The following is a 25,519-nucleotide window of genomic DNA, read 5'->3' on the forward strand; positions in this document are numbered from 1 at the left end:
GCGGCAAACTCAGGGACAGTTTGACGCCAATCGGCGGCAACTCTGGAAGTCCATACCGAAACCATGACAACAGACATGGTGAAACGGCTGGGTACGAAACGCCAGTCAACGCTACAATATAGTTCCATGGGAGCCACCTGGCGACTAGCCAGGTTTGTCGGGATGGGACCGCACGTCGCACGCCGCCGAAGGCCGACTGGGTGACGGCCGCTGGATCCACGCCGCCGAAACTGGTGGCGGCCGCAGCATCCGCGCCGTCGGAACTGTCGGGGGGCGGCCGTGCGTCTTGCGCCGATGAAAACCGACTGGGTGACGGCCGCTGGATCCGCGCCGCCGGAACTGGTGGCGGCCGCAGCATCCGCGCCGTCGGAACTGTTTCAGGTGGTGGCCGCACGCCACACGCCGCCGAAGGCCGACTGGGTGACGGCCGCTGGATCCACGCCGCCGGAACTGGTGGCGGCCGTAGCATCTGCGCCGTCGGAACTGTGTCGGGGGGGCGGCCGTGTGTCTTGCGGCGCTGGAACTGGGTCGGGTGTCGCTGATAGGAGCCGATGGTGGAGTGAGGTCCAAGCGCTGGTCGCTGTGATGGTCGGATCATTCTGTCAGGATTGAGGAATGGAGCAGGGCGACCAAGTGCAGCTTGGACCAGGGTTTATTTGAGGAACTCAAAACAGACTCGGCAAACTGACATGACTTGACAAAACGATAACATGACTGACTAACCGAAAACAGACTTGAAAACGACAGGGACCAAAAAGACAGAAAGACAATGATCCGACAGGGCATGGGGGGGGGCAGACAGGACTTATATACATGACATGGTAACAAGAGGCAGGTGAGCACAATCAAACTAATCAGGGGCACACAGGAGGGGAGGGGCGAGCACACGGGCGAAACCATGACAACAGACAACATGGAGGAACGGCTGGGTACGAGGCGTGACACCTTCACTAACAATGAGCAGAGCTTCTTTGCATAGGCGAAATGTTCTTTGTTTAGTTTAAAGGGACTTCATTCCTTTTAGTTAACTATAGCCTTGATTCATAGATTGTAGTTGATCTGAACTGTTTTTCTTTGTTAAATGTTATATACAGTTTGGAGTAGTCACATATAAGTTATCCCATATTTACTCAATGTTCGTTTAAGGAACTGTATACCAGTTACCTGACATTTACTTAATATGTGTTGAAATGTTTAAGTAGGGATAGATATTATTATTATTATTATTATGTGTTGTGTTAGTTTACTAAGAAGATAAACTTAGCAAGGGTTTAGTTGCATTGTTCCACAGGTAAGCGTCATTCAACGTGCTTCAAGTTATCTGATCACACTCGAGGAGGAGTCAGCCACCCATGGAGAAGACAACTGGTTGAGGGAAGAGAACAGACTCTGCAATCCCAATGCGGGGGTCGAGGGCCAACAATTAAGTGCTAAATCACACCACACTACATTCCTTAGCTAATCAGCGTTGCTACAACCACTATCTCCCCTCCCTTTAGTGTAGCAACGCCTCTGTAACCAGGGCAACCAAAACATCTAAAAAAGGAGCACGTGGAGGAAGAACTCAGAACTGATGGAGATTGTAACTGAGCTTCCTTTCTCTATCGTTCTCCTCGCGAGTAAACTCATCCTGGTTGTCTTCTCCTCTTCATTCCAGCATGTGATGTAGTGTCTGATGATATTTAGACCCAACATTTATTTGGTCCTTCGAGCCGGATGCCAACATACTATATTATATTCCAGCTGACGACAGCAGAGATCCAGAAAGACCGCGCGCGAGAGGAACTCCATAGGTGAGATCCTAGAATCCCTTTCAAAGGCTGGCTGTCTGCTCGCTCGTCAGCTGGGATCTGAAGGTTGAAGGCAGTCCGAGGTGCAGAGGTGAGGAGAACCAGGGGGTGAGTTTTTTTTTTTTTAAAAGAATGGTGCGACCGAGGGCTTGTCGTGCCCTATAAAAGTCCTAGGAAGAAGGAAAAAAGGCTCCAGCACGCCTGCGACGTGACCCCCGTGGGGACAACAAAGCGGTACAGAAAATGGATGGATATTTATCAAATACAACGGTATCCTTATATATCACAATATCAGTTATGGATTAATTTCACCACAAGAGGGGGTGCACCGCTCCTAGAGGTACTGCAGTACCAGGACGATGCGTGGAGTGGACGGAGCAAGCCCCTATTCCATCTTCCCATCATTCAATGATTGCCAAAAACACCATAGATTAATTAGATCTCAAAAGAACACTAAGATTGCTGCACAATGGCCCCAAAATAATATTTCTATTGCTTTGATCGCAAACTGACGATGTAGGGTTTTACTGCATTGAGAATTCATTGACACCAATATGGTTTGCAGGAAGGCCTGAATTACATGTATTGTTTATTCTACTGGTTTGGTAGTGTCGGACACTTTAATATTTATCATTTTTAATATTGTGTATGATACACTTTGTAACATATTTGTAATCTTTATTAATTACCAAATAAAATATGTGAATGACAAAGCAATATGTTTATTTGCAAATTGAACTCCATGTGTAACATTTAAACCCAATAAATTATTGAATTGTGAAAGGAAACGTTTACAACAGCCATCAAGGACCACCGCTTTGGAATTTTAGAGGCAATTGTGTCTATAAAATGCAAATTTTCTAGTGTTCTCACGGCTTACGGCCATACTACCCTGAGAACGCCCGATCTCGGAAGGTAAACAGGGTCGGGCCTGGTCAGTACTTGGATGGGAGACCGCCTGGGAATACCAGGTGCTGTAAGCTTTTCTTTTCTCACTTTACAACAGCCATAACGTACAAGCGTGTGACCTTGTTTCTGGGATTTGGTTATTACATCTTGGTCAATTCACAACCAAAAAAAGCGCCTTTTTTTTTTTTGCACGTCAATTGTGAAAGGAAACGTTTACAACAGCCATCAAGGACCGCCGCTTTGGAATTTTAGGGGCAATTGTGTCTATGTAATGCAAATTTTCTTGTATTCTCACGGCTTACGGCCATACTACCCTGAGAACGCCCGATCTCGTCCGATCTCGGATGCTAAGCAGGGTCGGGCCTGGTTAGTACTTGGATGGGAGACCGCCTGGGAATACCAGGTGCTGTAAGCTTTTCTTTTCTCACTTTACAACAGCCATAACGTACAAGCGTGTGACCTTGTTTCTGGGATTTGGTTATTACACCTTGGTCAATTCACAACAACAACAAAAAAGCCTTTTTTTTTTTGCACGTCAATTGTGAAAGGAAACGTTTACAACAGCCATCAAGGACCGCCACTTTGGAATTTTAGGGGCAATTGTGTCTATAAAATGCAAATTTTCTAGTGTACTCACGGCTTACGGCCATACTACCCTGAGAACGCCCGATCTCGTCCGATCTCGGAAGCTAAGCAGGGTCGGGCCTGGTTAGTACTTGGATGGGAGACCGCCTGGGAATACCAGGTGCTGTAAGCTTTTCTTTTCTCACTTTACAACAGCCATAACGTACAAGCGTGTGACCTTGTTTCTGGGATTTGGTTATTACACCTTGGTCAATTCACAACAACAAAAAAGCCTTTTTTTTTTTGCACGTCAATTGTGAAAGGAAACGTTTACAACAGCCATCAAGGACCGCCACTTTGGAATTTTAGGGGCAATTGTGTCTATAAAATGCAAATTTTCTAGTGTACTCACGGCTTACGGCCATACTACCCTGAGAACGCCCGATCTCGTCCGATCTCGGAAGCTAAGCAGGGTCGGGCCTGGTTAGTACTTGGATGGGAGACCGCCTGGGAATACCAGGTGCTGTAAGCTTTTCTTTTCTCACTTTACAACAGCCATAACGTACAAGCGTGTGACCTTGTTTCTGGGATTTGGTTATTACACCTTGGTCAATTCACAACAACAAAAAAGCCTTTTTTTTTTTGCACGTCAATTGTGAAAGGAAACGTTTACAACAGCCATCAAGGACCGCCACTTTGGAATTTTAGGGGCAATTGTGTCTATAAAATGCAAATTTTCTAGTGTTCTCACGGCTTACGGCCATACTACCCTGAGAACGCCCGATCTCGTCCGATCTCGGAAGCTAAGCAGGGTCGGGCCTGGTTAGTACTTGGATGGGAGACCGCCTGGGAATACCAGGTGCTGTAAGCTTTTCTTTTCTCACTTTACAACAGCCATAACGTACAAGCGTGTGACCTTGTTTCTGGGATTTGGTTATTACACCTTGGTAAATTCACAACCAAAAACCTTCGACAGTTACTCTCTGAGGTGTGACACCGGACAGACAGGTGGATGTTAATGAAGCATTAAGACATCGGAGGAGACTCGCCGGATGAGTGCCACAAGACCGTCAGGTGCTGAAAGCCTTTTTTTTTTTTTTTTTGCACGTCAATTGTGAAAGGAAACGTTCACAACAGCCATCAAGGACCGCCGCTTTGGAATTTTAGGGGCAATTGTGTCTATAAAATGCAAATTTTCTAGTGTTCTCACGGCTTACGGCCATACTACCCTGAGAACGCCCGATCTCGTCCGATCTCGGAAGCTAAGCAGGGTCGGGCCTGGTTAGTACTTGGATGGGAGACCGCCTGGGAATACCAGGTGCTGTAAGCTTTTCTTTTCTCACTTTACAACAGCCATAACGTACAAGCGTGTGACCTTGTTTCTGGGATTTGGTTATTACACCTTGGTCAATTCACAACCAAAAACCTTCGACAGTTACTCTCTGAGGTGTGACACCGGACAGACAGGTGGATGTTAATGAAGCATTAAGACATCGGAGGAGACTCGCCGGATGAGTGCCACAAGACCGTCAGGTGCTGAAAGCCTTTTTTTTTTTTTTTTTGCACGTCAATTGTGAAAGGAAACGTTCACAACAGCCATCAAGGACCGCCGCTTTGGAATTTTAGGGGCAATTGTGTCTATAAAATGCAAATTTTTTTAGTGTTCTCACGGTTTACGGCCATACTACCCTGAGAACGCCCGTTCAGGGTGTCCTCCGCCTACTGCCCGATGACTGCTGGGATAGGCTCCAGCACCCCCGTGGGGATAGGCTCCAGCACGCCCGCGACCCCCGTAGGGACAACAATGCGGTACAGAAAATGGATGGATATCAAGGTATCCTTATATATCAATATCAGTTATGGATTAATTTAACCACGAGAGGGGGTGCACCGTTCCTGGAGATACTGCAATACCAGGTCGATGCGTGGAGTGGACTGAGCAAGCCCCTATTCCATCTCCCTGTTCCAAAAATCAATTTAATATATGGTCCCCGGATAGGGGACGTATCAGATATTAAACTGATAAGAACAGATACTACACTTGATCTTAGCCAAAAGGCCGAGAAGCGATAACCCAATGAAGTCAAACGGGGACCACATCATTTCCAGCACTACAACTTAAAGTGAGAGTGACAAACACAATTTTGCTATAAACACAGCACTTTAGGAAAAAAAATTCCAATAATGACCAAAATGTCATGCATGTTTAAAATCGAGTATATACATGTTTTAAAAGAAAAACAGTTGATGACGTTTCTCCGCTGAACTACTTTCATAATTTCTATGCTGCGACAATTTTACATAAATGTTGGAATAATCTCGGGGGGAGCCTTGGCCTGCCAGACCAGGAGGCCTTATCTTTTACGAGTTTACGACTCTCCTTTAAACTAAATGCTTTGTATTTAGTTTAAGGAATGTCTTTTGATCCCCGTCAGCCTTATGTATCCTTCCTGTCCTTATGTTACTTTTGTGTTTGTTTTGTAAGAGGCCTTCACTAACAATGAGCAGAGCTTCTTTGCATAGGCGAAATGTTCTTTGTTTAGTTTAAAGGGACTTCATTCCTTTTAGTTAACTATAGCCTTGATTCATAGATTGTAGTTGATCTGAACTGTTTTTCTTTGTTAAATGTTATATACAGTTTGGAGTAGTCACATATAAGTTATCCCATATTTACTCAATGTTCGTTTAAGGAACTGTATACCAGTTACCTGACATTTACTTAATATGTGTTGAAATGTTTAAGTAGGGATAGATATTATTATTATTATTATGTGTTGTGTTAGTTTACTAAGAAGATAAACTTAGCAAGGGTTTAGTTGCATTGTTCCACAGGTAAGCGTCATTCAACGTGCTTCAAGTTATCTGATCACACTCGAGGAGGAGTCAGCCACCCATGGAGAAGACAACTGGTTGAGGGAAGAGAACAGACTCTGCAATCCCAATGCGGGGGTCGAGGGCCAACAATTAAGTGCTAAATCACACCACACTACATTCCTTAGCTAATCAGCGTTGCTACAACCACTATCTCCCCTCCCTTTAGTGTAGCAACGCCTCTGTAACCAGGGCAACCAAAACATCTAAAAAAGGAGCACGTGGAGGAAGAACTCAGAACTGATGGAGATTGTAACTGAGCTTCCTTTCTCTATCGTTCTCCTCGCGAGTAAACTCATCCTGGTTGTCTTCTCCTCTTCATTCCAGCATGTGATGTAGTGTCTGATGATATTTAGACCCAACATTTATTTGGTCCTTCGAGCCGGATGCCAACATACTATATTATATTCCAGCTGACGACAGCAGAGATCCAGAAAGACCGCGCGCGAGAGGAACTCCATAGGTGAGATCCTAGAATCCCTTTCAAAGGCTGGCTGTCTGCTCGCTCGTCAGCTGGGATCTGAAGGTTGAAGGCAGTCCGAGGTGCAGAGGTGAGGAGAACCAGGGGGTGAGTTTTTTTTTTTTTAAAAGAATGGTGCGACCGAGGGCTTGTCGTGCCCTATAAAAGTCCTAGGAAGAAGGAAAAAAGGCTCCAGCACGCCTGCGACGTGACCCCCGTGGGGACAACAAAGCGGTACAGAAAATGGATGGATATTTATCAAATACAACGGTATCCTTATATATCACAATATCAGTTATGGATTAATTTCACCACAAGAGGGGGTGCACCGCTCCTAGAGGTACTGCAGTACCAGGACGATGCGTGGAGTGGACGGAGCAAGCCCCTATTCCATCTTCCCATCATTCAATGATTGCCAAAAACACCATAGATTAATTAGATCTCAAAAGAACACTAAGATTGCTGCACAATGGCCCCAAAATAATATTTCTATTGCTTTGATCGCAAACTGACGATGTAGGGTTTTACTGCATTGAGAATTCATTGACACCAATATGGTTTGCAGGAAGGCCTGAATTACATGTATTGTTTATTCTACTGGTTTGGTAGTGTCGGACACTTTAATATTTATCATTTTTAATATTGTGTATGATACACTTTGTAACATATTTGTAATCTTTATTAATTACCAAATAAAATATGTGAATGACAAAGCAATATGTTTATTTGCAAATTGAACTCCATGTGTAACATTTAAACCCAATAAATTATTGAATTGTGAAAGGAAACGTTTACAACAGCCATCAAGGACCACCGCTTTGGAATTTTAGAGGCAATTGTGTCTATAAAATGCAAATTTTCTAGTGTTCTCACGGCTTACGGCCATACTACCCTGAGAACGCCCGATCTCGGAAGGTAAACAGGGTCGGGCCTGGTCAGTACTTGGATGGGAGACCGCCTGGGAATACCAGGTGCTGTAAGCTTTTCTTTTCTCACTTTACAACAGCCATAACGTACAAGCGTGTGACCTTGTTTCTGGGATTTGGTTATTACATCTTGGTCAATTCACAACCAAAAAAAGCGCCTTTTTTTTTTTTGCACGTCAATTGTGAAAGGAAACGTTTACAACAGCCATCAAGGACCGCCGCTTTGGAATTTTAGGGGCAATTGTGTCTATGTAATGCAAATTTTCTTGTATTCTCACGGCTTACGGCCATACTACCCTGAGAACGCCCGATCTCGTCCGATCTCGGATGCTAAGCAGGGTCGGGCCTGGTTAGTACTTGGATGAAAGACCGCCTGGGAATACCAGGTGCTGTAAGCTTTTCTTTTCTCACTTTACAACAGCCATAACGTACAAGCGTGTGACCTTGTTTCTGGGATTTGGTTATTACACCTTGGTCAATTCACAACAACAACAAAAAAGCCTTTTTTTTTTTGCACGTCAATTGTGAAAGGAAACGTTTACAACAGCCATCAAGGACCGCCACTTTGGAATTTTAGGGGCAATTGTGTCTATAAAATGCAAATTTTCTAGTGTACTCACGGCTTACGGCCATACTACCCTGAGAACGCCCGATCTCGTCCGATCTCGGAAGCTAAGCAGGGTCGGGCCTGGTTAGTACTTGGATGGGAGACCGCCTGGGAATACCAGGTGCTGTAAGCTTTTCTTTTCTCACTTTACAACAGCCATAACGTACAAGCGTGTGACCTTGTTTCTGGGATTTGGTTATTACACCTTGGTCAATTCACAACAACAAAAAAGCCTTTTTTTTTTTGCACGTCAATTGTGAAAGGAAACGTTTACAACAGCCATCAAGGACCGCCACTTTGGAATTTTAGGGGCAATTGTGTCTATAAAATGCAAATTTTCTAGTGTTCTCACGGCTTACGGCCATACTACCCTGAGAACGCCCGATCTCGTCCGATCTCGGAAGCTAAGCAGGGTCGGGCCTGGTTAGTACTTGGATGGGAGACCGCCTGGGAATACCAGGTGCTGTAAGCTTTTCTTTTCTCACTTTACAACAGCCATAACGTACAAGCGTGTGACCTTGTTTCTGGGATTTGGTTATTACACCTTGGTAAATTCACAACCAAAAACCTTCGACAGTTACTCTCTGAGGTGTGACACCGGACAGACAGGTGGATGTTAATGAAGCATTAAGACATCGGAGGAGACTCGCCGGATGAGTGCCACAAGACCGTCAGGTGCTGAAAGCCTTTTTTTTTTTTTTTTTGCACGTCAATTGTGAAAGGAAACGTTCACAACAGCCATCAAGGACCGCCGCTTTGGAATTTTAGGGGCAATTGTGTCTATAAAATGCAAATTTTCTAGTGTTCTCACGGCTTACGGCCATACTACCCTGAGAACGCCCGATCTCGTCCGATCTCGGAAGCTAAGCAGGGTCGGGCCTGGTTAGTACTTGGATGGGAGACCGCCTGGGAATACCAGGTGCTGTAAGCTTTTCTTTTCTCACTTTACAACAGCCATAACGTACAAGCGTATGACCTTGTTTCTGGGATTTGGTTATTACACCTTGGTCAATTCACAACCAAAAACCTTCGACAGTTACTCTCTGAGGTGTGACACCGGACAGACAGGTGGATGTTAATGAAGCATTAAGACATCGGAGGAGACTCGCCGGATGAGTGCCACAAGACCGTCAGGTGCTGAAAGCCTTTTTTTTTTTTTTTTTTGCACGTCAATTGTGAAAGGAAACGTTCACAACAGCCATCAAGGACCGCCGCTTTGGAATTTTAGGGGCAATTGTGTCTATAAAATGCAAATTTTTTTAGTGTTCTCACGGTTTACGGCCATACTACCCTGAGAACGCCCGTTCAGGGTGTCCTCCGCCTACTGCCCGATGACTGCTGGGATAGGCTCCAGCACCCCCGTGGGGATAGGCTCCAGCACGCCCGCGACCCCCGTAGGGACAACAATGCGGTACAGAAAATGGATGGATATCAAGGTATCCTTATATATCAATATCAGTTATGGATTAATTTAACCACGAGAGGGGGTGCACCGTTCCTGGAGATACTGCAATACCAGGTCGATGCGTGGAGTGGACTGAGCAAGCCCCTATTCCATCTCCCTGTTCCAAAAATCAATTTAATATATGGTCCCCGGATAGGGGACGTATCAGATATTAAACTGATAAGAACAGATACTACACTTGATCTTAGCCAAAAGGCCGAGAAGCGATAACCCAATGAAGTCAAACGGGGACCACATCATTTCCAGCACTACAACTTAAAGTGAGAGTGACAAACACAATTTTGCTATAAACACAGCACTTTAGGAAAAAAAATTCCAATAATGACCAAAATGTCATGCATGTTTAAAATCGAGTATATACATGTTTTAAAAGAAAAACAGTTGATGACGTTTCTCCGCTGAACTACTTTCATAATTTCTATGCTGCGACAATTTTACATAAATGTTGGAATAATCTCGGGGGGAGCCTTGGCCTGCCAGACCAGGAGGCCTTATCTTTTACGAGTTTACGACTCTCCTTTAAACTAAATGCTTTGTATTTAGTTTAAGGAATGTCTTTTGATCCCCGTCAGCCTTATGTATCCTTCCTGTCCTTATGTTACTTTTGTGTTTGTTTTGTAAGAGGCCTTCACTAACAATGAGCAGAGCTTCTTTGCATAGGCGAAATGTTCTTTGTTTAGTTTAAAGGGACTTCATTCCTTTTAGTTAACTATAGCCTTGATTCATAGATTGTAGTTGATCTGAACTGTTTTTCTTTGTTAAATGTTATATACAGTTTGGAGTAGTCACATATAAGTTATCCCATATTTACTCAATGTTCGTTTAAGGAACTGTATACCAGTTACCTGACATTTACTTAATATGTGTTGAAATGTTTAAGTAGGGATAGATATTATTATTATTATTATGTGTTGTGTTAGTTTACTAAGAAGATAAACTTAGCAAGGGTTTAGTTGCATTGTTCCACAGGTAAGCGTCATTCAACGTGCTTCAAGTTATCTGATCACACTCGAGGAGGAGTCAGCCACCCATGGAGAAGACAACTGGTTGAGGGAAGAGAACAGACTCTGCAATCCCAATGCGGGGGTCGAGGGCCAACAATTAAGTGCTAAATCACACCACACTACATTCCTTAGCTAATCAGCGTTGCTACAACCACTATCTCCCCTCCCTTTAGTGTAGCAACGCCTCTGTAACCAGGGCAACCAAAACATCTAAAAAAGGAGCACGTGGAGGAAGAACTCAGAACTGATGGAGATTGTAACTGAGCTTCCTTTCTCTATCGTTCTCCTCGCGAGTAAACTCATCCTGGTTGTCTTCTCCTCTTCATTCCAGCATGTGATGTAGTGTCTGATGATATTTAGACCCAACATTTATTTGGTCCTTCGAGCCGGATGCCAACATACTATATTATATTCCAGCTGACGACAGCAGAGATCCAGAAAGACCGCGCGCGAGAGGAACTCCATAGGTGAGATCCTAGAATCCCTTTCAAAGGCTGGCTGTCTGCTCGCTCGTCAGCTGGGATCTGAAGGTTGAAGGCAGTCCGAGGTGCAGAGGTGAGGAGAACCAGGGGGTGAGTTTTTTTTTTTTTAAAAGAATGGTGCGACCGAGGGCTTGTCGTGCCCTATAAAAGTCCTAGGAAGAAGGAAAAAAGGCTCCAGCACGCCTGCGACGTGACCCCCGTGGGGACAACAAAGCGGTACAGAAAATGGATGGATATTTATCAAATACAACGGTATCCTTATATATCACAATATCAGTTATGGATTAATTTCACCACAAGAGGGGGTGCACCGCTCCTAGAGGTACTGCAGTACCAGGACGATGCGTGGAGTGGACGGAGCAAGCCCCTATTCCATCTTCCCATCATTCAATGATTGCCAAAAACACCATAGATTAATTAGATCTCAAAAGAACACTAAGATTGCTGCACAATGGCCCCAAAATAATATTTCTATTGCTTTGATCGCAAACTGACGATGTAGGGTTTTACTGCATTGAGAATTCATTGACACCAATATGGTTTGCAGGAAGGCCTGAATTACATGTATTGTTTATTCTACTGGTTTGGTAGTGTCGGACACTTTAATATTTATCATTTTTAATATTGTGTATGATACACTTTGTAACATATTTGTAATCTTTATTAATTACCAAATAAAATATGTGAATGACAAAGCAATATGTTTATTTGCAAATTGAACTCCATGTGTAACATTTAAACCCAATAAATTATTGAATTGTGAAAGGAAACGTTTACAACAGCCATCAAGGACCACCGCTTTGGAATTTTAGAGGCAATTGTGTCTATAAAATGCAAATTTTCTAGTGTTCTCACGGCTTACGGCCATACTACCCTGAGAACGCCCGATCTCGTCCGATCTCGGAAGGTAAACAGGGTCGGGCCTGGTCAGTACTTGGATGGGAGACCGCCTGGGAATACCAGGTGCTGTAAGCTTTTCTTTTCTCACTTTACAACAGCCATAACGTACAAGCGTGTGACCTTGTTTCTGGGATTTGGTTATTACATCTTGGTCAATTCACAACCAAAAAAAGCGCCTTTTTTTTTTTTGCACGTCAATTGTGAAAGGAAACGTTTACAACAGCCATCAAGGACCGCCGCTTTGGAATTTTAGGGGCAATTGTGTCTATGTAATGCAAATTTTCTTGTATTCTCACGGCTTACGGCCATACTACCCTGAGAACGCCCGATCTCGTCCGATCTCGGATGCTAAGCAGGGTCGGGCCTGGTTAGTACTTGGATGGGAGACCGCCTGGGAATACCAGGTGCTGTAAGCTTTTCTTTTCTCACTTTACAACAGCCATAACGTACAAGCGTGTGACCTTGTTTCTGGGATTTGGTTATTACACCTTGGTCAATTCACAACAACAACAAAAAAGCCTTTTTTTTTTTGCACGTCAATTGTGAAAGGAAACGTTTACAACAGCCATCAAGGACCGCCACTTTGGAATTTTAGGGGCAATTGTGTCTATAAAATGCAAATTTTCTAGTGTACTCACGGCTTACGGCCATACTACCCTGAGAACGCCCGATCTCGTCCGATCTCGGAAGCTAAGCAGGGTCGGGCCTGGTTAGTACTTGGATGGGAGACCGCCTGGGAATACCAGGTGCTGTAAGCTTTTCTTTTCTCACTTTACAACAGCCATAACGTACAAGCGTGTGACCTTGTTTCTGGGATTTGGTTATTACACCTTGGTCAATTCACAACAACAAAAAAGCCTTTTTTTTTTTGCACGTCAATTGTGAAAGGAAACGTTTACAACAGCCATCAAGGACCGCCACTTTGGAATTTTAGGGGCAATTGTGTCTATAAAATGCAAATTTTCTAGTGTACTCACGGCTTACGGCCATACTACCCTGAGAACGCCCGATCTCGTCCGATCTCGGAAGCTAAGCAGGGTCGGGCCTGGTTAGTACTTGGATGGGAGACCGCCTGGGAATACCAGGTGCTGTAAGCTTTTCTTTTCTCACTTTACAACAGCCATAACGTACAAGCGTGTGACCTTGTTTCTGGGATTTGGTTATTACACCTTGGTCAATTCACAACAACAAAAAAGCCTTTTTTTTTTTGCACGTCAATTGTGAAAGGAAACGTTTACAACAGCCATCAAGGACCGCCACTTTGGAATTTTAGGGGCAATTGTGTCTATAAAATGCAAATTTTCTAGTGTTCTCACGGCTTACGGCCATACTACCCTGAGAACGCCCGATCTCGTCCGATCTCGGAAGCTAAGCAGGGTCGGGCCTGGTTAGTACTTGGATGGGAGACCGCCTGGGAATACCAGGTGCTGTAAGCTTTTCTTTTCTCACTTTACAACAGCCATAACGTACAAGCGTGTGACCTTGTTTCTGGGATTTGGTTATTACACCTTGGTCAATTCACAACCAAAAACCTTCGACAGTTACTCTCTGAGGTGTGACACCGGACAGACAGGTGGATGTTAATGAAGCATTAAGACATCGGAGGAGACTCGCCGGATGAGTGCCACAAGACCGTCAGGTGCTGAAAGCCTTTTTTTTTTTTTTTTGCACGTCAATTGTGAAAGGAAACGTTCACAACAGCCATCAAGGACCGCCGCTTTGGAATTTTAGGGGCAATTGTGTCTATAAAATGCAAATTTTTTTTGTGTTCTCACGGTTTACGGCCATACTACCCTGAGAACGCCCGTTCAGGGTGTCCTCCGCCTACTGCCCGATGACTGCTGGGATAGGCTCCAGCACCCCCGTGGGGATAGGCTCCAGCACGCCCGCGACCCCCGTAGGGACAACAATGCGGTACAGAAAATGGATGGATATCAAGGTATCCTTATATATCAATATCAGTTATGGATTAATTTAACCACGAGAGGGGGTGCACCGTTCCTGGAGATACTGCAATACCAGGTCGATGCGTGGAGTGGACTGAGCAAGCCCCTATTCCATCTCCCTGTTCCAAAAATCAATTTAATATATGGTCCCCGGATAGGGGACGTATCAGATATTAAACTGATAAGAACAGATACTACACTTGATCTTAGCCAAAAGGCCGAGAAGCGATAACCCAATGAAGTCAAACGGGGACCACATCATTTCCAGCACTACAACTTAAAGTGAGAGTGACAAACACAATTTTGCTATAAACACAGCACTTTAGGAAAAAAAATTCCAATAATGACCAAAATGTCATGCATGTTTAAAATCGAGTATATACATGTTTTAAAAGAAAAACAGTTGATGACGTTTCTCCGCTGAACTACTTTCATAATTTCTATGCTGCGACAATTTTACATAAATGTTGGAATAATCTCGGGGGGAGCCTTGGCCTGCCAGACCAGGAGGCCTTATCTTTTACGAGTTTACGACTCTCCTTTAAACTAAATGCTTTGTATTTAGTTTAAGGAATGTCTTTTGATCCCCGTCAGCCTTATGTATCCTTCCTGTCCTTATGTTACTTTTGTGTTTGTTTTGTAAGAGGCCTTCACTAACAATGAGCAGAGCTTCTTTGCATAGGCGAAATGTTCTTTGTTTAGTTTAAAGGGACTTCATTCCTTTTAGTTAACTATAGCCTTGATTCATAGATTGTAGTTGATCTGAACTGTTTTTCTTTGTTAAATGTTATATACAGTTTGGAGTAGTCACATATAAGTTATCCCATATTTACTCAATGTTCGTTTAAGGAACTGTATACCAGTTACCTGACATTTACTTAATATGTGTTGAAATGTTTAAGTAGGGATAGATATTATTATTATTATTATGTGTTGTGTTAGTTTACTAAGAAGATAAACTTAGCAAGGGTTTAGTTGCATTGTTCCACAGGTAAGCGTCATTCAACGTGCTTCAAGTTATCTGATCACACTCGAGGAGGAGTCAGCCACCCATGGAGAAGACAACTGGTTGAGGGAAGAGAACAGACTCTGCAATCCCAATGCGGGGGTCGAGGGCCAACAATTAAGTGCTAAATCACACCACACTACATTCCTTAGCTAATCAGCGTTGCTACAACCACTATCTCCCCTCCCTTTAGTGTAGCAACGCCTCTGTAACCAGGGCAACCAAAACATCTAAAAAAGGAGCACGTGGAGGAAGAACTCAGAACTGATGGAGATTGTAACTGAGCTTCCTTTCTCTATCGTTCTCCTCGCGAGTAAACTCATCCTGGTTGTCTTCTCCTCTTCATTCCAGCATGTGATGTAGTGTCTGATGATATTTAGACCCAACATTTATTTGGTCCTTCGAGCCGGATGCCAACATACTATATTATATTCCAGCTGACGACAGCAGAGATCCAGAAAGACCGCGCGCGAGAGGAACTCCATAGGTGAGATCCTAGAATCCCTTTCAAAGGCTGGCTGTCTGCTCGCTCGTCAGCTGGGATCTGAAGGTTGAAGGCAGTCCGAGGTGCAGAGGTGAGGAGAACCAGGGGGTGAGTTTTTTTTTTTTTAAAAGAATGGTGCGACCGAGGGCTTGTCGTGCCCTATAAAAGTCCTAGGAAGAAGGAAAAAAGGCTCCAGCACGCCTGCGACGTGACCCCCGTGGGGACAACAAAGCGGTACAGAAAATGGATGGATATTTATCAAATACAACGGTATCCTTATATATCACAATATCAGTTATGGATTAATTTCACCACAAGAGGGGGTGCACCGCTCCTAGAGGTACTGCAGTACCAGGACGATGCGTGGAGTGGACGGAGCAAGCCCCTATTCCATCTTCCCATCATTCAATGATTGCCAAAAACACCATAGATTAATTAGATCTCAAAAGAACACTAAGATTGCTGCACAATGGCCCCAAAATAATATTTCTATTGCTTTGATCGCAAACTGACGATGTAGGGTTTTACTGCATTGAGAATTCATTGACACCAATATGGTTTGCAGGAAGGCCTGAATTACATGTATTGTTTATTCTACTGGTTTGGTAGTGTCGGACACTTTAATATTTATCATTTTTAATATTGTGTATGATACACTTTGTAACATATTTGTAATCTTTATTAATTACCAAATAAAATATGTGAATGACAAAGCAATATGTTTATTTGCAAATTGAACTCCATGTGTAACATTTAAACCCAATAAATTATTGAATTGTGAAAGGAAACGTTTACAACAGCCATCAAGGACCACCGCTTTGGAATTTTAGAGGCAATTGTGTCTATAAAATGCAAATTTTCTAGTGTTCTCACGGCTTACGGCCATACTACCCTGAGAACGCCCGATCTCGTCCGATCTCGGAAGGTAAACAGGGTCGGGCCTGGTCAGTACTTGGATGGGAGACCGCCTGGGAATACCAGGTGCTGTAAGCTTTTCTTTTCTCACTTTACAACAGCCATAACGTACAAGCGTGTGACCTTGTTTCTGGGATTTGGTTATTACATCTTGGTCAATTCACAACCAAAAAAAGCGCCTTTTTTTTTTTTGCACGTCAATTGTGAAAGGAAACGTTTACAACAGCCATCAAGGACCGCCGCTTTGGAATTTTAGGGGCAATTGTGTCTATGTAATGCAAATTTTCTTGTATTCTCACGGCTTACGGCCATACTACCCTGAGAACGCCCGATCTCGTCCGATCTCGGATGCTAAGCAGGGTCGGGCCTGGTTAGTACTTGGATGGGAGACCGCCTGGGAATACCAGGTGCTGTAAGCTTTTCTTTTCTCACTTTACAACAGCCATAACGTACAAGCGTGTGACCTTGTTTCTGGGATTTGGTTATTACACCTTGGTCAATTCACAACAACAACAAAAAAGCCTTTTTTTTTTTGCACGTCAATTGTGAAAGGAAACGTTTACAACAGCCATCAAGGACCGCCACTTTGGAATTTTAGGGGCAATTGTGTCTATAAAATGCAAATTTTCTAGTGTACTCACGGCTTACGGCCATACTACCCTGAGAACGCCCGATCTCGTCCGATCTCGGAAGCTAAGCAGGGTCGGGCCTGGTTAGTACTTGGATGGGAGACCGCCTGGGAATACCAGGTGCTGTAAGCTTTTCTTTTCTCACTTTACAACAGCCATAACGTACAAGCGTGTGACCTTGTTTCTGGGATTTGGTTATTACACCTTGGTCAATTCACAACAACAACAAAAAAGCCTTTTTTTTTTTGCACGTCAATTGTGAAAGGAAACGTTTACAACAGCCATCAAGGACCGCCACTTTGGAATTTTAGGGGCAATTGTGTCTATAAAATGCAAATTTTCTAGTGTACTCACGGCTTACGGCCATACTACCCTGAGAACGCCCGATCTCGTCCGATCTCGGAAGCTAAGCAGGGTCGGGCCTGGTTAGTACTTGGATGGGAGACCGCCTGGGAATACCAGGTGCTGTAAGCTTTTCTTTTCTCACTTTACAACAGCCATAACGTACAAGCGTGTGACCTTGTTTCTGGGATTTGGTTATTACACCTTGGTCAATTCACAACAACAAAAAAGCCTTTTTTTTTTTGCACGTCAATTGTGAAAGGAAACGTTTACAACAGCCATCAAGGACCGCCACTTTGGAATTTTAGGGGCAATTGTGTCTATAAAATGCAAATTTTCTAGTGTACTCACGGCTTACGGCCATACTACCCTGAGAACGCCCGATCTCGTCCGATCTCGGAAGCTAAGCAGGGTCGGGCCTGGTTAGTACTTGGATGGGAGACCGCCTGGGAATACCAGGTGCTGTAAGCTTTTCTTTTCTCACTTTACAACAGCCATAACGTACAAGCGTGTGACCTTGTTTCTGGGATTTGGTTATTACACCTTGGTAAATTCACAACCAAAAACCTTCGACAGTTACTCTCTGAGGTGTGACACCTAAAGGGAAATGTGCTTTCAGCAGTTAGCAAACATATTTTTCAAGGTTGTGTTAAACATATAATCATATCAATATAATATCTAGTATTGGGGGGAGGCTCGGTTGCAGTTTCTGCCAGTTCTGAGTTCCTCCCCCACGTGCTCCTCCTTTTGATGTCTTGGATGCCCTGGCTACAGAGGCGTTGCTACACTAAAGGAAGGGAGATAGTGGCTGTAGTAACGCTGATTAGAAAAGGAATGTAGTGTAGTGTGAATTGATCTTCTCGACCCCCACATTGGGAGTGCAGAGTCTGCTTTCTTCCCCCAACCAGTTGTCCTCTCCACAGGTGGCCGACTCCTGCTAAGTTTGACTTCTTGGTTAACTAACACAACACATAATAATAATAATATCTAACCTTACTTGGACCTTTCAGCACATATTGAGTAAATGTAGGGTAGCTGATATACAGTTCCTTAAACGAACATTGAGTAAATGTGGGATAACTTTGATGTGACTTCTTCAAACTGTATATAACCAATTTTGATCATCTGCAATCTATGAATCAAAGCTACAGTTAACTAGGGGGAGTGAAGTCCCTTTGGACTGACGGGGAACGTTTCGACTATGCAAAGAAGCTCTGCTCATTGTCATTGAAGACTTCTTACAAAACAAACACAAAAGTAACATAAGGACAGGAAGGAAACATAAGGCTGACAAGGATCAAAAGACATTCCTTGAACCAAATAGAAAGCATTTAGTTTAAAGGAGAGTCGTAAACTCATAAAAATAAGGCCTCCTGATCTGGCAGGCCAAGGCTTCCCCCGAGATTATTCCAACAGATAACACCTCGAGGTCGGAGAACAAAGAACAATACCACGTCCAGGTGGTTGGGCTTCGAGAGGAACACCCCCAACTCCTGACCACAGTGATGACACCTCGACGGGGAGGAGATGACCATCGACCAATCATCACACAATGTTTTGCATGCTTTAATATTCATATTGTGTTTCTTTAAAACTGGGCAACCCGGAAGAATGTGTCGTCTTTTGGTGGTCACAGAAACGCACGAGTTTTAGTGTGAGGGACCCGGGACCCAGGCCTGTATTAGAGCACTTTGTTAGGAATAAACATTTGGTAAATTTGGTCTGATTGATCTACTGGTCTTCTCTTTGACAGAACGAACTCGCAAAATTGTTAGGTGCGCCAGTGTGTGGATTAGGACATAGAAACTTGTGTTAAAGTTGATCGTAATTTGGAGTCAGATCAATAGCTAAAATCCGTATCCTAACACACCGGACAGACAGGTGGATGTTAATGAAGCATTAAGACATCGGAGGAGACTCGCCGGATGAGTGCCACAAGACCGTCAGGTGCTGAAAGCCTTTTTTTTTTTTTTTTGCACGTCAATTGTGAAAGGAAACGTTCACAACAGCCATCAAGGACCGCCGCTTTGGAATTTTAGGGGCAATTGTGTCTATAAAATGCGAATTTTCTAGTGTTCTCACGGCTTACGGCCATACTACCCTGAGAACGCCCGATCTCGTCCGATCTCGGAAGCTAAGCAGGGTCGGGCCTGGTTAGTACTTGGATGGGAGACCGCCTGGGAATACCAGGTGCTGTAAGCTTTTCTTTTCTCACTTTACAACAGCCATAACGTACAAGCGTGTGACCTTGTTTCTGGGATTTGGTTATTACACCTTGGTCAATTCACAACCAAAAACCTTCGACAGTTACTCTCTGAGGTGTGACACCGGACAGACAGGTGGATGTTAATGAAGCATTAAGACATCGGAGGAGACTCGCCGGATGAGTGCCACAAGACCGTCAGGTGCTGAAAGCCTTTTTTTTTTTTTTTTTGCACGTCAATTGTGAAAGGAAACGTTCACAACAGCCATCAAGGACCGCCGCTTTGGAATTTTAGGGGCAATTGTGTCTATAAAATGCAAATTTTTTTAGTGTTCTCACGGTTTACGGCCATACTACCCTGAGAACGCCCGTTCAGGGTGTCCTCCGCCTACTGCCCGATGACTGCTGGGATAGGCTCCAGCACGCCCGCGACCCCCGTAGGGACAACAATGCGGTACAGAAAATGGATGGATATCAAGGTATCCTTATATATCAATATCAGTTATGGATTAATTTAACCACGAGAGGGGGTGCACCGTTCCTGGAGATACTGCAATACCAGGTCGATGCGTGGAGTGGACTGAGCAAGCCCCTATTCCATCTCCCTGTTCCAAAAATCAATTTTATATATGGTCCCCGGATAGGGGACGTATCAGATATTAAACTGATAAGAACAGATACTACACTTGATCTTAGCCAAAAGGCCGAGAAGCGATAACCCAATGAAGTCAAACGGGGACCAGATCATTTCCAGCACTACAACTTAAAGAGAGTGACAAACACAATTTTGCTATAAACACAGCACTTTAGGAAAAAAAATTCCAATAATGACCAAAATGTCATGCATGTTTAAAATCGAGTATATACATGTTTTAAAAGAAAAACAGTTGATGACGTTTCTCCGCTGAACTACTTTCATAATTTCTATGCTGCGACAATTTTACATAAATGTTGGAATAATCTCGGGGGGAGCCTTGGCCTGCCAGACCAGGAGGCCTTATCTTTTACGAGTTTACGACTCTCCTTTAAACTAAATGCTTTGTATTTAGTTTAAGGAATGTCTTTTGATCCCCGTCAGCCTTATGTATCCTTCCTGTCCTTATGTTACTTTTGTGTTTGTTTTGTAAGAGGCCTTCACTAACAATGAGCAGAGCTTCTTTGCATAGGCGAAATGTTCTTTGTTTAGTTTAAAGGGACTTCATTCCTTTTAGTTAACTATAGCCTTGATTCATAGATTGTAGTTGATCTGAACTGTTTTTCTTTGTTAAATGTTATATACAGTTTGGAGTAGTCACATATAAGTTATCCCATATTTACTCAATGTTCGTTTAAGGAACTGTATACCAGTTACCTGACATTTACTTAATATGTGTTGAAATGTTTAAGTAGGGATAGATATTATTATTATTATTATGTGTTGTGTTAGTTTACTAAGAAGATAAACTTAGCAAGGGTTTAGTTGCATTGTTCCACAGGTAAGCGTCATTCAACGTGCTTCAAGTTATCTGATCACACTCGAGGAGGAGTCAGCCACCCATGGAGAAGACAACTGGTTGAGGGAAGAGAACAGACTCTGCAATCCCAATGCGGGGGTCGAGGGCCAACAATTAAGTGCTAAATCACACCACACTACATTCCTTAGCTAATCAGCGTTGCTACAACCACTATCTCCCCTCCCTTTAGTGTAGCAACGCCTCTGTAACCAGGGCAACCAAAACATCTAAAAAAGGAGCACGTGGAGGAAGAACTCAGAACTGATGGAGATTGTAACTGAGCTTCCTTTCTCTATCGTTCTCCTCGCGAGTAAACTCATCCTGGTTGTCTTCTCCTCTTCATTCCAGCATGTGATGTAGTGTCTGATGATATTTAGACCCAACATTTATTTGGTCCTTCGAGCCGGATGCCAACATACTATATTATATTCCAGCTGACGACAGCAGAGATCCAGAAAGACCGCGCGCGAGAGGAACTCCATAGGTGAGATCCTAGAATCCCTTTCAAAGGCTGGCTGTCTGCTCGCTCGTCAGCTGGGATCTGAAGGTTGAAGGCAGTCCGAGGTGCAGAGGTGAGGAGAACCAGGGGGTGAGTTTTTTTTTTTTAAAAGAATGGTGCGACCGAGGGCTTGTCGTGCCCTATAAAAGTCCTAGGAAGAAGGAAAAAAGGCTCCAGCACGCCTGCGACGTGACCCCCGTGGGGACAACAAAGCGGTACAGAAAATGGATGGATATTTATCAAATACAACGGTATCCTTATATATCACAATATCAGTTATGGATTAATTTCACCACAAGAGGGGGTGCACCGCTCCTAGAGGTACTGCAATACCAGGACGATGCGTGGAGTGGACGGAGCAAGCCCCTATTCCATCTTCCCATCATTCAATGATTGCCAAAAACACCATAGATTAATTAGATCTCAAAAGAACACTAAGATTGCTGCACAATGGCCCCAAAATAATATTTCTATTGCTTTGATCACAAACTGACGTTGTAGGGTTTTACTGCATTGAGAATTCATTGACACCAATATGGTTTGCAGGAAGGCCTGAATTACATGTATTGTTTATTCTACTGGTTTGGTAGTGTCGGACACTTTAATATTTATCATTTTTAATATTGTGTATGATACACTTTGTAACATATTTGTAATCTTTATTAATTACCAAATAAAATATGTGAATGACAAAGCAATATGTTTATTTGCAAATTGAACTCCATGTGTAACATTTAAACCCAATAAATTATTGAATTGTGAAAGGAAACGTTTACAACAGCCATCAAGGACCACCGCTTTGGAATTTTAGAGGCAATTGTGTCTATAAAATGCAAATTTTCTAGTGTTCTCACGGCTTACGGCCATACTACCCTGAGAACGCCCGATCTCGTCCGATCTCGGAAGGTAAACAGGGTCGGGCCTGGTCAGTACTTGGATGGGAGACCGCCTGGGAATACCAGGTGCTGTAAGCTTTTCTTTTCTCACTTTACAACAGCCATAACGTACAAGCGTGTGACCTTGTTTCTGGGATTTGGTTATTACATCTTGGTCAATTCACAACCAAAAAAAGCGCCTTTTTTTTTTTTTGCACGTCAATTGTGAAAGGAAACGTTTACAACAGCCATCAAGGACCGCCGCTTTGGAATTTTAGGGGCAATTGTGTCTATGTAATGCAAATTTTCTTGTATTCTCACGGCTTACGGCCATACTACCCTGAGAACGCCCGATCTCGTCCGATCTCGGAAGCTAAGCAGGGTCGGGCCTGGTTAGTACTTGGATGGGAGACCGCCTGGGAATACCAGGTGCTGTAAAATTTTCTTTTCTCACTTTACAACAGCCATAACGTACAAGCGTGTGACCTTGTTTCTGGGATTTGGTTATTACACCTTGGTCAATTCACAACAACAAAAAAGCCTTTTTTTTTTTGCACGTCAATTGTGAAAGGAAACGTTTACAACAGCCATCAAGGACCGCCACTTTGGAATTTTAGGGGCAATTGTGTCTATAAAATGCAAATTTTCTAATGTTCTCACGGCTTACGGCCATACTACCCTGAGAACGCCCGATCTCGTCCGATCTCGGAAGCTAAGCAGGGTCGGGCCTGGTTAGTACTTGGATGGGAGACCGCCTGGGAATACCAGGTGCTGTAAGCTTTTCTTTTCTCACTTTACAACAGCCATAACGTACAAGCGTGTGACCTTGTTTCTGGGATTTGGTTATTACACCTTGGTCAATTCACAACCAAAAACCTTCGACAGTTACTCTCTGAGGTGTGACACCGGACAGACAGGTGGATGTTAATGAAGCATTAAGACATCGGAGGAGACTCGCCGGATGAGTGCCACAAGACCGTCAGGTGCTGAAAGCCTTTTTTTTTTTTTTTTTGCACGTCAATTGTGAAAGGAAACGTTCACAACAGCCATCAAGGACCGCCGCTTTGGAATTTTAGGGGCAATTGTGTCTATAAAATGCAAATTTTCTAGTGTTCTCACGGCTTACGACCATACTACCCTGAGAACGCCCGATCTCGTCCGATCTCGGAAGCTAAGCAGGGTCGGGCCTGGTTAGTACTTGGATGTGAGACCGCCTGGGAATACCAGGTGCTGTAAGCTTTTCTTTTCTCACTTTACAACAGCCATAACGTACAAGCGTGTGACCTTGTTTCTGGGATTTGGTTATTACACCTTGGTCAATTCACAACCAAAAACCTTCGACAGTTACTCTCTGAGGTGTGACACCGGACAGACAGGTGGATGTTAATGAAGCATTAAGACATCGGAGGAGACTCGCCGGATGAGTGCCACAAGACCGTCAGGTGCTGAAAGCCTTTTTTTTTTTTTTTTTGCACGTCAATTGTGAAAGGAAACGTTCACAACAGCCATCAAGGACCGCCGCTTTAGAATTTTAGGGGCAATTGTGTCTATAAAATGCAAATTTTTTTAGTGTTCTCACGGTTTACGGCCATACTACCCTGAGAACGCCCGTTCAGGGTGTCCTCCGCCTACTGCCCGATGACTGCTGGGATAGACTCCAGCACCCCCGTGGGGATAGGCTCCAGCACGCCCGCGACCCCCGTAGGGACAACAATGCGGTACAGAAAATGGATGGATATCAAGGTATCCTTATATATCAATATCAGTTATGGATTAATTTAACCACGAGAGGGGGTGCACCGTTCCTGGAGATACTGCAATACCAGGTCGATGCGTGGAGTGGACTGAGCAAGCCCCTATTCCATCTCCCTGTTCCAAAAATCAATTTAATATATGGTCCCCGGATAGGGGACGTATCAGATATTAAACTGATAAGAACAGATACTACACTTGATCTTAGCCAAAAGGCCGAGAAGCGATAACCCAATGAAGTCAAACGGGGACCAGATCATTTCCAGCACTACAACTTAAAGTGAGAGTGACAAACACAATTTTGCTATAAACACAGCACTTTAGGAAAAAAAATTCCAATAATGACCAAAATGTCATGCATGTTTAAAATCGAGTATATACATGTTTTAAAAGAAAAACAGTTGATGACGTTTCTCCGCTGAACTACTTTCATAATTTCTATGCTGCGACAATTTTACATAAATGTTGGAATAATCTCGGGGGGAGCCTTGGCCTGCCAGACCAGGAGGCCTTATCTTTTACGAGTTTACGACTCTCCTTTAAACTAAATGCTTTGTATTTAGTTTAAGGAATGTCTTTTGATCCCCGTCAGCCTTATGTATCCTTCCTGTCCTTATGTTACTTTTGTGTTTGTTTTGTAAGAGGCCTTCACTAACAATGAGCAGAGCTTCTTTGCATAGGCGAAATGTTCTTTGTTTAGTTTAAAGGGACTTCATTCCTTTTAGTTAACTATAGCCTTGATTCATAGATTGTAGTTGATCTGAACAGTTTTTCTTTGTTAAATGTTATATACAGTTTGGAGTAGTCACATATAAGTTATCCCATATTTACTCAATGTTCGTTTAAGGAACTGTATACCAGTTACCTGACATTTACTTAATATGTGTTGAAATGTTTAAGTAGGGATAGATATTATTATTATTGTGTTGTGTTAGTTTACTAAGAAGATAAACTTAGCAAGGGTTTAGTTGCATTGTTCCACAGGTAAGCGTCATTCAACGTGCTTCAAGTTATCTGATCACACTCGAGGAGGAGTCAGCCACCCATGGAGAAGACAACTGGTTGAGGGAAGAGAACAGGCTCTGCAATCCCAATGCGGGGGTCGAGGGCCAACAATTAAGTGCTAAATCACACCACACTACATTCCTTAGCTAATCAGCGTTGCTACAACCACTATCTCCCCTCCCTTTAGTGTAGCAACGCCTCTGTAACCAGGGCAACCAAAACATCTAAAAAAGGAGCACGTGGAGGAAGAACTCAGAACTGATGGAGATTGTAACTGAGCTTCCTTTCTCTATCGTTCTCCTCGCGAGTAAACTCATCCTGGTTGTCTTCTCCTCTTCATTCCAGCATGTGATGTAGTGTCTGATGATATTTAGACCCAACATTTATTTGGT

General features: G+C 43.6%; 29 non-coding genes and 7 pseudogenes across 29 annotated transcripts; 26 read left to right on the forward strand and 10 right to left on the reverse strand.

Annotated features, from left to right (window-relative positions):
* Positions 1–2,108: 2,108 nt before the first annotated feature.
* On the reverse strand, positions 2,109–2,275 carry LOC147056365 (U2 spliceosomal RNA; annotated as a pseudogene).
* A 389-nt stretch (positions 2,276–2,664) lies between these two features.
* Positions 2,665–2,773, forward strand: LOC147056366 (5S ribosomal RNA; annotated as a pseudogene).
* A 222-nt stretch (positions 2,774–2,995) lies between these two features.
* On the forward strand, positions 2,996–3,114 carry LOC147056367 (5S ribosomal RNA). Its single transcript, XR_015066152.1, has one exon. It is a non-coding gene; the product is annotated as a 5S ribosomal RNA (ribosomal RNA).
* A 223-nt stretch (positions 3,115–3,337) lies between these two features.
* Positions 3,338–3,456, forward strand: LOC147056368 (5S ribosomal RNA). Its single transcript, XR_015066259.1, has one exon. It is a non-coding gene; the product is annotated as a 5S ribosomal RNA (ribosomal RNA).
* A 220-nt stretch (positions 3,457–3,676) lies between these two features.
* LOC147056369 (5S ribosomal RNA) lies at positions 3,677–3,795 on the forward strand. The gene has a single exon (XR_015066270.1). It is a non-coding gene; the product is annotated as a 5S ribosomal RNA (ribosomal RNA).
* Positions 3,796–4,015: 220 nt separating this feature from the next.
* Positions 4,016–4,134, forward strand: LOC147056370 (5S ribosomal RNA). Its single transcript, XR_015066280.1, has one exon. It is a non-coding gene; the product is annotated as a 5S ribosomal RNA (ribosomal RNA).
* A 340-nt stretch (positions 4,135–4,474) lies between these two features.
* On the forward strand, positions 4,475–4,593 carry LOC147056371 (5S ribosomal RNA). The gene has a single exon (XR_015066281.1). It is a non-coding gene; the product is annotated as a 5S ribosomal RNA (ribosomal RNA).
* A 550-nt stretch (positions 4,594–5,143) lies between these two features.
* On the reverse strand, positions 5,144–5,334 carry LOC147056372 (U2 spliceosomal RNA). Its single transcript, XR_015066241.1, has one exon. It is a non-coding gene; the product is annotated as a U2 spliceosomal RNA (small nuclear RNA).
* Positions 5,335–6,912: 1,578 nt separating this feature from the next.
* On the reverse strand, positions 6,913–7,079 carry LOC147056373 (U2 spliceosomal RNA; annotated as a pseudogene).
* Positions 7,080–7,468: 389 nt separating this feature from the next.
* LOC147056374 (5S ribosomal RNA) lies at positions 7,469–7,577 on the forward strand (annotated as a pseudogene).
* A 222-nt stretch (positions 7,578–7,799) lies between these two features.
* On the forward strand, positions 7,800–7,918 carry LOC147056375 (5S ribosomal RNA). The gene has a single exon (XR_015066227.1). It is a non-coding gene; the product is annotated as a 5S ribosomal RNA (ribosomal RNA).
* Positions 7,919–8,141: 223 nt separating this feature from the next.
* LOC147056376 (5S ribosomal RNA) lies at positions 8,142–8,260 on the forward strand. The gene has a single exon (XR_015066282.1). It is a non-coding gene; the product is annotated as a 5S ribosomal RNA (ribosomal RNA).
* Positions 8,261–8,480: 220 nt separating this feature from the next.
* Positions 8,481–8,599, forward strand: LOC147056377 (5S ribosomal RNA). Its single transcript, XR_015066283.1, has one exon. It is a non-coding gene; the product is annotated as a 5S ribosomal RNA (ribosomal RNA).
* A 340-nt stretch (positions 8,600–8,939) lies between these two features.
* Positions 8,940–9,058, forward strand: LOC147056378 (5S ribosomal RNA). Its single transcript, XR_015066286.1, has one exon. It is a non-coding gene; the product is annotated as a 5S ribosomal RNA (ribosomal RNA).
* A 551-nt stretch (positions 9,059–9,609) lies between these two features.
* Positions 9,610–9,800, reverse strand: LOC147056379 (U2 spliceosomal RNA). The gene has a single exon (XR_015066242.1). It is a non-coding gene; the product is annotated as a U2 spliceosomal RNA (small nuclear RNA).
* Positions 9,801–11,378: 1,578 nt separating this feature from the next.
* Positions 11,379–11,545, reverse strand: LOC147056380 (U2 spliceosomal RNA; annotated as a pseudogene).
* Positions 11,546–11,934: 389 nt separating this feature from the next.
* On the forward strand, positions 11,935–12,053 carry LOC147056381 (5S ribosomal RNA). Its single transcript, XR_015066168.1, has one exon. It is a non-coding gene; the product is annotated as a 5S ribosomal RNA (ribosomal RNA).
* A 222-nt stretch (positions 12,054–12,275) lies between these two features.
* On the forward strand, positions 12,276–12,394 carry LOC147056382 (5S ribosomal RNA). The gene has a single exon (XR_015066153.1). It is a non-coding gene; the product is annotated as a 5S ribosomal RNA (ribosomal RNA).
* Positions 12,395–12,617: 223 nt separating this feature from the next.
* LOC147056383 (5S ribosomal RNA) lies at positions 12,618–12,736 on the forward strand. The gene has a single exon (XR_015066290.1). It is a non-coding gene; the product is annotated as a 5S ribosomal RNA (ribosomal RNA).
* Positions 12,737–12,956: 220 nt separating this feature from the next.
* On the forward strand, positions 12,957–13,075 carry LOC147056384 (5S ribosomal RNA). Its single transcript, XR_015066291.1, has one exon. It is a non-coding gene; the product is annotated as a 5S ribosomal RNA (ribosomal RNA).
* Positions 13,076–13,295: 220 nt separating this feature from the next.
* Positions 13,296–13,414, forward strand: LOC147056385 (5S ribosomal RNA). Its single transcript, XR_015066292.1, has one exon. It is a non-coding gene; the product is annotated as a 5S ribosomal RNA (ribosomal RNA).
* A 549-nt stretch (positions 13,415–13,963) lies between these two features.
* Positions 13,964–14,154, reverse strand: LOC147056386 (U2 spliceosomal RNA). Its single transcript, XR_015066243.1, has one exon. It is a non-coding gene; the product is annotated as a U2 spliceosomal RNA (small nuclear RNA).
* Positions 14,155–15,732: 1,578 nt separating this feature from the next.
* Positions 15,733–15,899, reverse strand: LOC147056387 (U2 spliceosomal RNA; annotated as a pseudogene).
* Positions 15,900–16,288: 389 nt separating this feature from the next.
* On the forward strand, positions 16,289–16,407 carry LOC147056388 (5S ribosomal RNA). Its single transcript, XR_015066169.1, has one exon. It is a non-coding gene; the product is annotated as a 5S ribosomal RNA (ribosomal RNA).
* A 222-nt stretch (positions 16,408–16,629) lies between these two features.
* Positions 16,630–16,748, forward strand: LOC147056389 (5S ribosomal RNA). Its single transcript, XR_015066155.1, has one exon. It is a non-coding gene; the product is annotated as a 5S ribosomal RNA (ribosomal RNA).
* A 223-nt stretch (positions 16,749–16,971) lies between these two features.
* LOC147056390 (5S ribosomal RNA) lies at positions 16,972–17,090 on the forward strand. The gene has a single exon (XR_015066294.1). It is a non-coding gene; the product is annotated as a 5S ribosomal RNA (ribosomal RNA).
* Positions 17,091–17,313: 223 nt separating this feature from the next.
* Positions 17,314–17,432, forward strand: LOC147056391 (5S ribosomal RNA). The gene has a single exon (XR_015066295.1). It is a non-coding gene; the product is annotated as a 5S ribosomal RNA (ribosomal RNA).
* A 220-nt stretch (positions 17,433–17,652) lies between these two features.
* LOC147056392 (5S ribosomal RNA) lies at positions 17,653–17,771 on the forward strand. Its single transcript, XR_015066296.1, has one exon. It is a non-coding gene; the product is annotated as a 5S ribosomal RNA (ribosomal RNA).
* A 1,612-nt stretch (positions 17,772–19,383) lies between these two features.
* LOC147056393 (5S ribosomal RNA) lies at positions 19,384–19,502 on the forward strand. The gene has a single exon (XR_015066297.1). It is a non-coding gene; the product is annotated as a 5S ribosomal RNA (ribosomal RNA).
* A 526-nt stretch (positions 19,503–20,028) lies between these two features.
* LOC147056394 (U2 spliceosomal RNA) lies at positions 20,029–20,219 on the reverse strand. Its single transcript, XR_015066263.1, has one exon. It is a non-coding gene; the product is annotated as a U2 spliceosomal RNA (small nuclear RNA).
* Positions 20,220–21,794: 1,575 nt separating this feature from the next.
* LOC147056395 (U2 spliceosomal RNA) lies at positions 21,795–21,961 on the reverse strand (annotated as a pseudogene).
* Positions 21,962–22,350: 389 nt separating this feature from the next.
* Positions 22,351–22,469, forward strand: LOC147056396 (5S ribosomal RNA). The gene has a single exon (XR_015066170.1). It is a non-coding gene; the product is annotated as a 5S ribosomal RNA (ribosomal RNA).
* A 223-nt stretch (positions 22,470–22,692) lies between these two features.
* On the forward strand, positions 22,693–22,811 carry LOC147056397 (5S ribosomal RNA). The gene has a single exon (XR_015066210.1). It is a non-coding gene; the product is annotated as a 5S ribosomal RNA (ribosomal RNA).
* Positions 22,812–23,031: 220 nt separating this feature from the next.
* Positions 23,032–23,150, forward strand: LOC147056398 (5S ribosomal RNA). Its single transcript, XR_015066298.1, has one exon. It is a non-coding gene; the product is annotated as a 5S ribosomal RNA (ribosomal RNA).
* Positions 23,151–23,490: 340 nt separating this feature from the next.
* LOC147056399 (5S ribosomal RNA) lies at positions 23,491–23,609 on the forward strand. Its single transcript, XR_015066224.1, has one exon. It is a non-coding gene; the product is annotated as a 5S ribosomal RNA (ribosomal RNA).
* Positions 23,610–24,159: 550 nt separating this feature from the next.
* LOC147056400 (U2 spliceosomal RNA) lies at positions 24,160–24,350 on the reverse strand. Its single transcript, XR_015066244.1, has one exon. It is a non-coding gene; the product is annotated as a U2 spliceosomal RNA (small nuclear RNA).
* Positions 24,351–25,519: the final 1,169 nt, after the last annotated feature.

Source organism: Syngnathus leptorhynchus, chromosome 5 (genome assembly GCF_054491065.1).
Source record: "Syngnathus leptorhynchus isolate UIUO chromosome 5, UIUO_Slep, whole genome shotgun sequence".
In the NCBI taxonomy this organism is placed as follows: Eukaryota; Metazoa; Chordata; class Actinopteri; order Syngnathiformes; family Syngnathidae; genus Syngnathus; species Syngnathus leptorhynchus.